This window comes from Pleurodeles waltl, chromosome 7 (genome assembly GCF_031143425.1).
Source record: "Pleurodeles waltl isolate 20211129_DDA chromosome 7, aPleWal1.hap1.20221129, whole genome shotgun sequence".
In the NCBI taxonomy this organism is placed as follows: domain Eukaryota; kingdom Metazoa; phylum Chordata; class Amphibia; order Caudata; family Salamandridae; genus Pleurodeles; species Pleurodeles waltl.
The window spans coordinates 1,365,451,549-1,365,463,874 of record NC_090446.1 but is presented as its reverse complement, the minus strand read 5'-3'; positions in this window follow the sequence as shown (position 1 = coordinate 1,365,463,874).

Below are 12,326 nucleotides of genomic sequence, written 5' to 3'. Positions count from 1 at the left end.
GTCAAGCTGCAAAACACCAGAATCATAAGCACAGATAAATGCGCACTTTCTAGAAGTGGCATTTCTGTGATAGTAATAAAAAATACACCCACACCAGTAAGCAGTATTTATTATCACCATCACAACCATACCAAACACGCCTACGCTAGCCCTCATAAATCAGACAATACCCCTACACATAAGGCAGGGCATTTCTAATGCAATCCTATGAGAAGGCAGCACTCACAGCAGTGAGACACCAAGTTAGGCTGTTTGTCACTACCAGGACAGGCCATGCAATATGGCACATGTCCTGCCTTTCTACATACATGGCACCCTGCCCACAGGGCGTACTTTAGGGGTGACTTACATGTAGTAAAAGGGGAGTCCTGGGCCTGGCAAGTAAATTTAGATGCCAGGTCCCTGTGGCAGAAAACTGCGCACACAGGCCCTGCGCTAGCAGGCCTGAGACAGGTTTGAAAGTCTACTTCAGTGGGTGGCGCAAGCAGCGCTGCAGGCCCACTAGTAGTATTTAATTTACAGGCCCTGGGTATAGAGATACCACTGTACAAGGGACTTATAGGTAAATTAAATATGCCAATCAGGTATAAACCAATCATACCAACTTTAGATGGGAGAGCACCTGCACTTTAACACTGGTCAGCAGTGATAAAGTGCTCAGAGTCCTAGAGCCAACAGCGAAAGGTCAGAAAAACCAGGAGGAAGGAGGCAAAAAGACTAGGGATGACCATGCGTATGGCCAAAAGTCCAACAAACTTCATCTAGTGTAAGACGCAGGGGTAGCCCAGCTTCTAATAAAAAATCCGGTCTTTGCATGAAATGGGAAAATATGGATCCAAAAACCTTTCATAAGAATATTATTGAGCAAAATCTCGGTTCTATTAATAAGTGTTTGTTGCTACAGCCATCATATCCTCATCTTGTATTAGAATTTGAAGTTTTAAGTAATGCCATCTCTGAGGCTTTAGTGAGTAATAGGCCTTCTTATTGCCCTAAGCCCCGGTGATGGTTTAATTCTACTTGTACAGTTGCCCATACAGAGTTAAAAATAGCTTTGAAAACAATCCAGCTTAGTCGGGAATTAGTTAGACGGGCAAGGGGTTGATATAAGACAGCCCTGGAGGAAAGGAGAAATTAAATTAGAATTAGAGCATGGGAAGAACTCTTGGCGGCTACGGAATTGAAGGACTCTGCACAATTTTGGAAAGTAGTCAACCATCCTTACTTCCTGGAACATGATAACAAACAGGGCAAATGTCTGATATCTGAAGGGGTCTGGGTGAAACACTTTACAAAGATATTTCAGCCTGCAAATGATCCCCATTTTGAACAAGGGGAGTGTAGTAATTCAAATATGGTGGCAGGAAATTTGAATACGAATAATTTATCCTTTGAGTTACATGAGGTAATTGCAGCTATCAAACGATCGAAATCAGGGAAAGCCCCTGGCCCGGATGGGGTCCCGGTTGATCTTTGAAATCTATTCCAGACCTCTGGGGACCACTAATCACAAATGTACTGATTAGTGTAGTTAAAGGTAACATTCCTTCCTCATAGAAATCGGCAATAATTGTTCCTATTTTTAAAAAGGGAAATAGACAAGACCCAACTTGTTATAGACCAATTTCCCTAATAGATTCTACCGTCAAGTTTGTGGGAAGTGTTATCTTGACCCGGCTTGAGGATTGGGTAGGAAAGACTAAAATCCTCTGTCCAATCCAATATGGTTTTAGGCCTGGTTTAGGCACAGTGGAGCAGGCTTTAAACTTACATCTTATTCTTAGTAAATATGTTACTATTAGGAGAGGATCTATCCACTTAGCTTTTATTGATTTATCTAGTGCGTTTGATTTGGTGAATAGAGAGAAATTGTGGCAACTTATGGATATAATGGGGTTTGACCAGGATGTGCTTGAATTAATTAAACGTTTATACACTGACCTTACAACCTCAGTCCAATATGGCCAGCATGGAGAGAGATCTCTTCCTTTTCCATCCTTACGAGGAGTTAGGCAGGGTTGTTTTTTAACACCGTTTTAATTTTTATTATATATTAATGCCCTTTATAGTTTTTTAGTAAAAAATTGTAAGGATTTCCCTAGGATGGGATCCAGACAACTCCCGGTCTTACTGTATGCTGATGATGCTGTTTTGATTGCCCGCACAGCAAATGGTCTTCAGAATTTATTAGATCTTTTTTTTACTTTTATGCAGGATCTTGATTTGAAAGTCAATTTTGTAAAGTCACACATTATGACATGTGGCCCTCGAAACACACGGACTAAGGGGGTCATTACAACATTGGCGGTAAAAGCCGCTTACCGCCATGCAGAAGACCGCCAATACACCGCCGCGGAATTCCGCCACAGCTATTATGACACACATCTTGGAATCCGCTGAAATTCAGACACCCACACAAGTCCGCCACACCAAAGGTCAGTGTTAAACTGGCAAAAATAAAACCTCCACCTCCACGCCAACAGAAACACGCCCATGCTATTACGACCCACGAATCCACGCGGCGGTCTTTCAACCGCGGTATTCCATTGGCGGTACACACCGCTGCGCTCAAAATACACACACATCTCCAAAACACCGCCACATTGGGCATTTCGAAATACACACACCTGATACACGTACACACACCACTCCCACACACTCAATACTATATAAAACACACACCCACATGACCCACAAACCCCTACGACCAAAAAATCACGAATGAAGGCCAGAGAGAGAGCACAGAATAGACAACCCCACCACACAGAGGCACACAACATCATCACCCACACAAAATCCACGCACCAAACACCACACACCACTACACATCACCACACTCATCACCACATACACCACCCCACACATCACCTACACCACCTCATGTCACGCCAAAGACACCCCCGGTTTTCCGAGGAGGAGGTCAGGGGCATGGTGGAGGAAATCCTACGGGTAGAGCCTCAGCTATTTGGCTCACAGGTGCAGCACACATCCATAGCCAGGAAGATGGAGTTATGGCGCAGAATAGTCGACAGGGTCAACGCTGTGGGACAGCATCCAAGAAATCGGGAGGACATCAGGAAGAGGTGGAACGACCTACGGGGGAAGGTGCGTTCAGCGGTCTCCAGGCACAACATTGCGGTTCAGCAGACTGGCGGCGGACCCCCACCTCCTCCCACAACTAACAACATGGGAGGAGTAAGTCTTGACCATCATGCATCCAGAGGGCCTCGGAGGAGTGGGTGGAGGAATGGACACTGGTAAGTCAAATCTTAACTATCATATCCCCCACCCTACCTGCATGCTATCACACCACCCCACCCTCACACCCTCCCCTATCACTACAACTCCTCACTAATGTACTAAGAACACAAGCCACACATCCCAACACCAAGCCCTCAATGACACAACTAAGCATGGTCACCCCTCACCAAAGCATGCCCACTGCACATACCCAGAACACCCCCCCAACCATCATCACACAAGCCCCCCCCACAGGAATGCTTGCACTGGTGTACACAGTGAGCCACCCATTGCACACCATGACACACACACATGCAATAATCATGCACTTATGCCCCTGCAGGATCACAAAGGACCGTCACCACACCGGAGGGTCCAGACAACTCCACTCCACCCACAGAAGAGGCCCATAGTGACGATAGCAGCTCTGCCCTACTGGATCCTGATGACCAGCCCGGACCATCGTGGGCCTCGGGACAAGTCGGTTCCCCTTGCACAGGCACAGCCCAACACTGACCTTCCACCCTCTGGTAACATCAGCACAGCACCCACCCAGTGGGCCCATACCTCCCTACCCAGGACACGTCAATCAGCGGTGTGTCCACCACTACAGGGAACCCAGGATAACCCACCCCCCAACAACAACAGAGACCTGGGGGCAGTGGTAGTGGGCACACGGTCCAGGGGACAGGGGCACAGGAACACAGGGGAACTGGGAGGGCTGCTGTGCGACAGGGGGCGGACAGGCCCAGGGAACCCACTCTCCATGAGGCCCTATCCTCCATCATGGGAGCATACCACCACTACCAGGAGACGATGGCGATGGTCCTGGCCAAGTTTCAGGACACCCAGCGCCTGCAGGAGGAACAGTATTTGATATTCAGGGAGGAGCTCAGGACCATCAGCTCCGCCCTGGGCACCATCATAGGGGTGCTGAAGGACATACAGCAGACCTTGAGGGACACCGTGGCACTCCAAGGGGCCCCTGACACTAGCCAGGACGATGAACTGCCCACCACCTCCACCGGCGCTAGTGGACAGGACTCCCCGCCACAGGACCACCACACCAGCACCCCACCCCCTGCAGACGGAGAACCACCACTCAAGCGGTCCCTGAGATCCAGGAACAGGACAGAGTAAGATGGCAAGACCCCCGCCAGGAAATGAGACCACCCTGATTGTCCTCCCACTGTCCCACTTTGTTACCCTGTCCATACTTTAACTGCCCCAGCTCCACTTCCTTTGCCCATATGGCCAGTGCACCTGTGTGACCAATGGACTGGACTCTGCCATGGACATTCCTCCACCGTCCCCCATCACCATAGTACAACCCCCCTCCATTTTTGAGCACTTCAATAAACACCCTTGAACCACAAAACAATCTGGAGTCAGTCTGTGATTTGGTCAAATGTATTATCAATGACAGTGTCAAAATGCGTTTATAGTTGTAAAGCCAACATACCTATGTCACACATCACAAGTCCTTGAAGGATGCAAGCAGATAACACACGTTGGTAACCACACCTGTGAAACCGTAATGGAAAAGTACAACTCAGTTACCAAATAATGCTATGAAATTACACACAGGATAGAGGAAGAGGTGTGACAGTGAATGTAATGGTAAAAATGAAAATGTTCTCACCTGTGTGTCACTGGAAATATTGCTGTATGACAGACTCCCTATTGTCGTTGTCTTCTTCCTCAGCTTCCTCCTCATCACTGTCCACAGGCTCCACAGCTGCCACAACACCGCCATCTGGACCATCCTCCTGCAGAAAAGGCATCTGGCATCGCAAAGCAAGATTGTGAAGCATCGAGCAGGCGATAATGATCTGGCACACCTTCCTTGGTGAGTAGAATAGGGATCCACCGGTCATATGGAGGCACCTGAACCTGGCCTTCGGGAGGCCGAAGGTGCGTTCGATCAGCCTCCTAGTCCGCCCATGGGCCTCATTGTAGCGTTCCTCTGCCCTGGTCCTGGGATTCCTCACTGGGGTCAATAGCCAGGAAAGGTTGGGGTAACCAGAGTCCCCTAAGAGCCACACACGGTGCCTCTGGAGTTGACCCATCATATAAGGGACGCTGCTATTCTGCAGGATGCAGGCGTCATGCACTGAGCCAGGGAACATAGCATTTACCTGGGAGATGTACTGGTCTGCCAAACATACCATCTGTACATTCATGGAATGATAACTCTTCCGGTTCCTGTACACCTGTTCACTCCTGTGGGGGGGGACCAGAGCTACATGGGTCCCATCAATAGCACCTATGATGTTGGGGATATGTCAAAGGGCATAGAAGTCACCTTTCACTGTAGCCAAATCCTCCACCTCAGGGAAAATGATGTATCCCCTTACGTGTTTCAACAGGGCAGCCAACACTCTGGACAACACGTTGGAAAACATAGGCTGGGACATCCCAGATGCCATGGCCATTGTCGTCTGAAAAGACTCACTTGCAAGGAAATGGAGCACTGACAGCACCTGCACGTCAGGGGGGATTCCAGTGGGATGGCGGATTGGTGACATCAGGTCTGGCTCCAACTGGGTACATAGTTCCTGGATAGTTGCACGGTCAAACCTGTAGGTGACGAGTAAATGTCGCTCCTCCATTGTCAACAGGTCCACCAGCGGTCGGTACACCGGTGGATTCCGCCATCTTCTCAATTGTCCCAGCTGACGCTGCCTAGCAAGGACAACAGCGACCACAGAGTCAACAAAGTTCCAGGTATGTACCCACAGATACACAGAACACGACACCAAACACAAAACCCTTCCTGTATGTGTGTTGAGTTTAGGCCTAGCTATGTGTGACGCAGTAGTAAAAGAAGCCATGTGGGCCCCTGAAATGGCAGATGCCTGACCTCTAAAGTGGGACAATGGGATTGTGAGGTAACTGCGCTGGCGTTGCACACCGTCGCAGTAGGCGGTCGTTGACCGCGGCGCAATGCTGCATTGGTTAACATTGGACCCTATGGGTCCCAGGAGCCAATGAACAGGTGCGCCGGCGGTGATGATACACACCGCCGCGGACATCACCGCCATTTTCTATCTGTTCAATCACTCGATACCTGACCTTCGACAGGAGAGTACCTACACTGCAAGTGCTGCTGTGACCTCGGTCTGGAAGCGACGATGGCTGCTACGTCTGGGGAAAGGGCCCCTGCCTTCACTGCTCAGGAGTTGGAGAAACTAGTAGACGGGGTCCTCCCCCAGTACACGCTACTCTACGGTCCTCCAGACCAACAGGTAAGTACACAGGGAGCACGTTGTATGGGCTAGGCCTGGGTGGAGAGGGCTGGTTGTAAGAGGGAAGGGGGCTGAGTTCAGGGAACATGAATGCATGTGAATGCATGTGCCACATGGCAAGGGTAGGGAGGCGGGACACTTACATCGACGGTGCAGTTGGTAATGACTTCTCTTCTTCCCTTGTGCATGTCATGTAGGTCAGCGCCCACCAGAAGGACATTTGGCGTGCCATCGCCAAGGAAGTCCGATCCTGGGGTCCCACCAGAGACGGGGCACCCACTGCCGGAAGAGATGGGAGGACATTCGCCGCTGTAGCAAGAAGACGGCAGAGGCTCAGCTGGGGACGGCCTCCCAATGTGGGAGGGGTGCCCGTCGCACCATGACCCCCCTGATGTTCCAGATCCTGGCGGTGGCCTACCCTGAGTTAGATGGGCGCTTGAGGGCATCACAGCAGACACAATGGGGTGAGGACAATCTCTTTCTGGGTACTTGGCGCGCAGTTGAGGGGATGGCTGAGGGAGGAGGGCTGTGGGTGAACCTAGGTCAGGCGGAAATACGTAGGCTAGGCCCCTCCGTAATGCAGGGCATGTGGCACTCCACCCCACCTCAGTAGTGGCCCAAGCACAGGTATAGATGCCCCTGTGGCATCCATGTGTGCAGATGTCCACCATAGGCATGTAGGCCAGGATTTGCTTCTGTAGAGGCCAAGAGCACGGCATAGTGCAGGGGGCTGCTGTGTCTGTATTGTCCGCCAACGGTAGCGTTAATCCATGCACTCAACCTGTCTTTCTTCTGTCGTCCCCTCCCCCTTTTTCTGCTCTCCCTGTTCTTATGTGCATCAGCATCATCAGGCGGAGGTACAGTGGCACCAGGGCACGAGGGAGCTGCATCCCACATGGCCATGGAGGGCCACACCACGGACTCAGAATGCACCAGTGGGACGGAGGGCGAGGGGAGCTACACGTCGGTCACCGGATCACCAACCAGCAACATGGACTCGTCCGCCAATGGGAGCTCCCTTGTGGTGGTGGCACCATCTGTGCCCCCCACTTCTACAGGTACAGCCGCCACCTCCCCTACCAGCACCGCCCTCCCAGCTGCCCCTCAGCGTTCGCCCCGTGCCCGCTCACCCAGGAGGGTGGGCATCACCTTTGCCCCAGGCACCTCAGGCCCTGCCCCAGTCACCCCTGCTGCCTTCAGTGAGGAGGCCATTGACCTCCTCAGGTCACTCACTGTTGGGCAGTCTACCATTGTGAATGCCATCCAGGGTGTAGAAAGGCAGTTGCAACACACTAATGCATTGCTGGAGGGCATTCATTCTGGTCAGGCTGCCCATCATCGAACCATGAAATCTCTGGCCTCAGCACTGATGGCCGCCATTGTCCCTGTCTCCAGCCTCCCCCTTCCAACTTCCTCCACCCAGACCCAATCCCCTGTACCCCAGCCTGTCCCAAGCACACCATCAGACAAGCATGCATACACCTCAACACCCAAAAGTAGCTCAGGCAAACATAGGCACCACACAACCCACAGGCACACACACAAGCATCACCCACATGCAGACACAGCAACATCCACTGCCTCCACTGTGTCCCCCTCCTTGTCGTCTCCCTCCTCCCTCCCAGTCTCGTCTACACTCTCACCTGCATGCACTACATCTACAGGCACCAGGACTCGCACCAGAACACCCAGCACCACACCCCGCTCACCTGCACTCACCACCTCCACTCCCATTTACACATCCCCTGTGTCCTCTCCCAGTGTGTCTGTGACACCCCCTCCCAAAGTACACAAACGCGGCACCCACACACCCAAGATCCATCCACCTCACGACAGCCTCCAGTACCTGCACCTGCACCCAAAACACCTAAAGTGACACCTCCTTCAACCACCTCCTCTTCCTCCACTCCCAGAACCCCTCCAGCTACCCATCCCAGTGTTCGTCAGAAACTGTCCCTCTGCAAAGTTTACCTTTTTGCCCCCACCCCCCCTCCAATTCATCAGTCCCGTCGTAGCGCCTCAGCCAAAAAGCCTCCAGTACCAGTGGTGCGTGTTCAAGGTGTGTGGAGTGCACCGGCCACCAGGGCAGGCAGTGTGACACGGAGCCAAGGCACTGGCTGTCCACCCCCTGTAAAGGCTCTGAAGTTGGAAAGTGGCCGACGGGACCAGGTGAAGACTCCTGGAGGCAAAACAACTCACAGGGGTCCCAGGGGGATTGCAGTCAGCTGTGACTCCTCCAAAGGTGGGGAAGGGCCAGAAGAAGTCTGCACAGCCTGGTGTGAGCATCACGGCGGGAAAGGGCGGCATCCTTCCCGGCGGCCGGGACGCCACCGCCAGCACCGTCGTCACTAGTCAGGAGACCACCGCCATTGGCATTGCCAAGGAGGGCCCAAGTATCGTCACTGGTCAGGAGACCACCGCCGGAGTCATTGCCCAGGAGGGCACAAGTATTGTCACTGGTCAGGAGACCACCGCCGGAGTCATTGCCCAGGAGGGCCCAAGTATCGTCACTGGTCAGGAGACCACCGCCATTGGCATTGCCCAGGAGGGCACAAGTATTGTCACTGGTCAGGAGACCACCGCCGGAGTCATTGCCCAGGAGGGCCCAAGTATCGCCACTGGTCAGGAGACCACCGCCAGAGTCATTGCCCAGGAGGGCACAAGTATCGTCACTGTTCAGGAGACCACCGCCGGAGTCATTGTCCAGGAGGGCCCAAGTATCGTCACTGGTCAGGAGACCACCGCCAGAGTCATTGCCCAGGATGGCCCAAGTATCGTCACTGGTCAGGAGACCACAGCCATTGGCATTGCCCAGGAGGGCCCCGGCAGCCACAGCCCCACTGGGCAATGAGGTACCGTCATGCCACACACCAATGCCCAGTCCAGAGACCGCCATGGCAAAGCACCAATGCCTAGTCCAGAGACCGCCATGGCAAAGCACCAATGCCCAGTCCAGAGACCGCCATGGCAAAGCACCACTGAACAGTCCAGAGACCACCATGGCAAAGCACCAATGCCCAGTCCAGAGACCGCCATGGCAAAGCACCGCTGAACAGTCCACAGACCGCCATGGTGAAGCACTGCTGAACAGGGCATGCACCGCTGAACAGGGCAAGTACCGCTGAAGAAGGAAAAGACCGCAACATCAAGCATCGTTATCCCACGTGCAGCTGGGACAGTGACGGGACAGGAACTGTCACGGGGAGACTAATCCAGTCTGGGCACCATTCCCCCTCCAGAACCAGTGGAGAGATCCATCCACTACCTCTGTCCTTCACAGGATGAAGCACTCTGGGCACCAGTCCCCCTCCAGAACCAGTGGAGAGATCCATCCACTACCTCTGTCCTTCACAGGAAGAAGCACTATGGGCACCAGTCCCCCTCCAGAACCAGTGGAGAGATCCATCCACTACCTCTGTCCTTCACAGGATGAAGTACTCTGGGCACCAGTCCCCCTCCAGAACCAGTGGAGAGATCCATCCACTCCGTCTGTCCTTCACAGGATGAAGCACTCTGGGCACCAGTCCCCCTCCGGAACCAGTGGAGGCTGTTATCTACTTGTGAGACTGTGGCTTTGCACTCCCCAGGATTTGTCAGTGGGCAACCCACCCACTGTAAAAACTTGTGAGACTGTGGCTTTGCGCTCCCAGGATTGGTCAGTGGGCAACCCACCCACTGTAAAGACTTGTGAGACTGTGGCTTTGCACTCCCCAGGATTGGTCAGTGGGCAACCCACCCACTGTAAAGACTTGTGAGACTGTGGCTTTGCACTCCCCAGGATTGGTCAGTGGGCAACCCACCCACTGTAGAGACTTGAGAGACTGTGGCTTTGCACTCCCCAGGATACATCAATGGGCATGGAGCCCCGTCGTGGATGTGGCATGGTGCTGTAATCCGGCTGAGGTGCCCCCCCTTCCCTTCCCCCCGAGGTGCCTGTTGTTTTTCTCTCTGACGCCCCGGCAGTGTTCTCTCCGTTTGTGGACAGGTATCTTGTGTGGGCCTCGCCCATGCATTTTTGGACTAGTGGTGCACGGACATTGAGATGTGCATATCTGCACTGGTTCTCGTAATGTATATACCTTTGTATGAGTTTATATATATCTGTATATATTAGACACATGTATTTTGATACATTACAATGTTTGAACAGATTTCGTTTTGTCTTTGCATTCTTCCGGGGGGGGGTTGTGGGTTGTTACTGTGATGTTTGTACATGCATTGGTGTGTGTGTTGTAATATGCGAGGGTGGGGGTGGTGGTATTTCGTGTGTGTGTCCCTGACTTTTGCCTCCCCCCTCCCCTATGTCGTAGGTGCAGTACTCACCATTGTCTTCGCAGCCGCCGGTGCTGGTCTTCGTAGATGAGTAGGAAGAGAAGGGCAGGTAGGATTTGTAATTCCGGCTCCATGGTGTCCTCCTTCCTCGTGGGATGTGTTAAGGTGAGCGTTTTCCCATTTCAGGAACTGTTTCCGCCGTGTTTTTATCCACGGTGAATCCGCCCCGGAAAAGGTGGCGGATTGGCGGGTTGTGATACTATGAGCGATACATTGTCTTCCGCCTGTCTGTTGGCGGTGACCGCCGCGCTGCCTGTCTGTACTGCCGTGGCGGGCGGAGTGTTAAACCAGGGTCATGATTCCCTTTTTTTTGTCCGCCGGCCTGTTTGCGGTATTACCGCACCTTTAACACCGTCCGCCAGGGTTGTAATGACCACCTAAATGTTTTACTATGGATGGAAATATTTAAACTAAAGTAAAAGATTTTTGTTATTTAGGACTATATTTAAACTCCTCCTTGTCATGGAACCCCGATCTTAATTTTAAGATCCAACAAATGGAGGGAAATATATACAGGCGATTTTTCGTTTCGCCCGTAAACTGGGGCTTTTCTTACAACAGTTGGGATCAGCTGTCCTGTGGCCGTTTCTTTACAAAGAAAGCAGCAGGGTTCTTTATTTAGAGGAAGTGAATGATTTGGACCCACCGCAGAAGAAGTTTGTGGACCTGAAGAAGACTCTTTCTTTTTGTCTTTAGGCTTCTCCCCTTCCTTCTCTTGGGACTTAGAAGTATTCTTTTTCTTCTGGTCACACCCATTAAGAGTTTTCTTAATCATCCTGGTGTAGACCCATTTGTCTGCCTTCTTTCCCAAATTCTTTGGGAGAGGTCAGCTCAGAGTCCACCAGGTATTGGTGCAGTTTTTGAGACATACAGTCATTAAGCATGTGCTATCTCATGATCAAATTGTACAGTCCTTCATAGTCACGTTCATTACTACAATGTAGCCATCCTTCCAAAGCCTTAACTGCACAGTCTACAAGTCTTGAGAGGACTCCTGGGTTTCCCTGAACGTGTTCCTGTATGCCACCGCCAGTATGCAGGCCATCAGGGGGGTCAGGTTCCGACGGGCACCCCTTCCTCGTTGGGAGGCCATCCCCAGCTGGGCCTCCGCGGTCTTCCGTGCCCAGTGTCTCAGGTCTTCCCTCTGTTTCCAACAGTGGGTGCTCCTCCTGCCATAGACCCACAGGGTCTACACGTCCTTGGCAATGGCACGCAAAAATCTCTTCTTTTGGTGGGTGCTGACCTTCAGACGTAATACAGACAGGAGGACACAATTAAACATACAGTCCAGCCTGTCACACATATGGCAGTCCAGTTTCTAACTCCATTGGCACACCCATTACCCGGTGCACACCATGTACACCACCAAAAGACATCCCCCACCCAATGAAACAATGCTTGCACACACATCTTCATGTATCCTTCCCACATGCATTGTGTCCAAGGTGTACTCACCTGTTGGTCTGGAGGCCCATACAGCAGTCCGTACTGGGGTAGGACCCCATC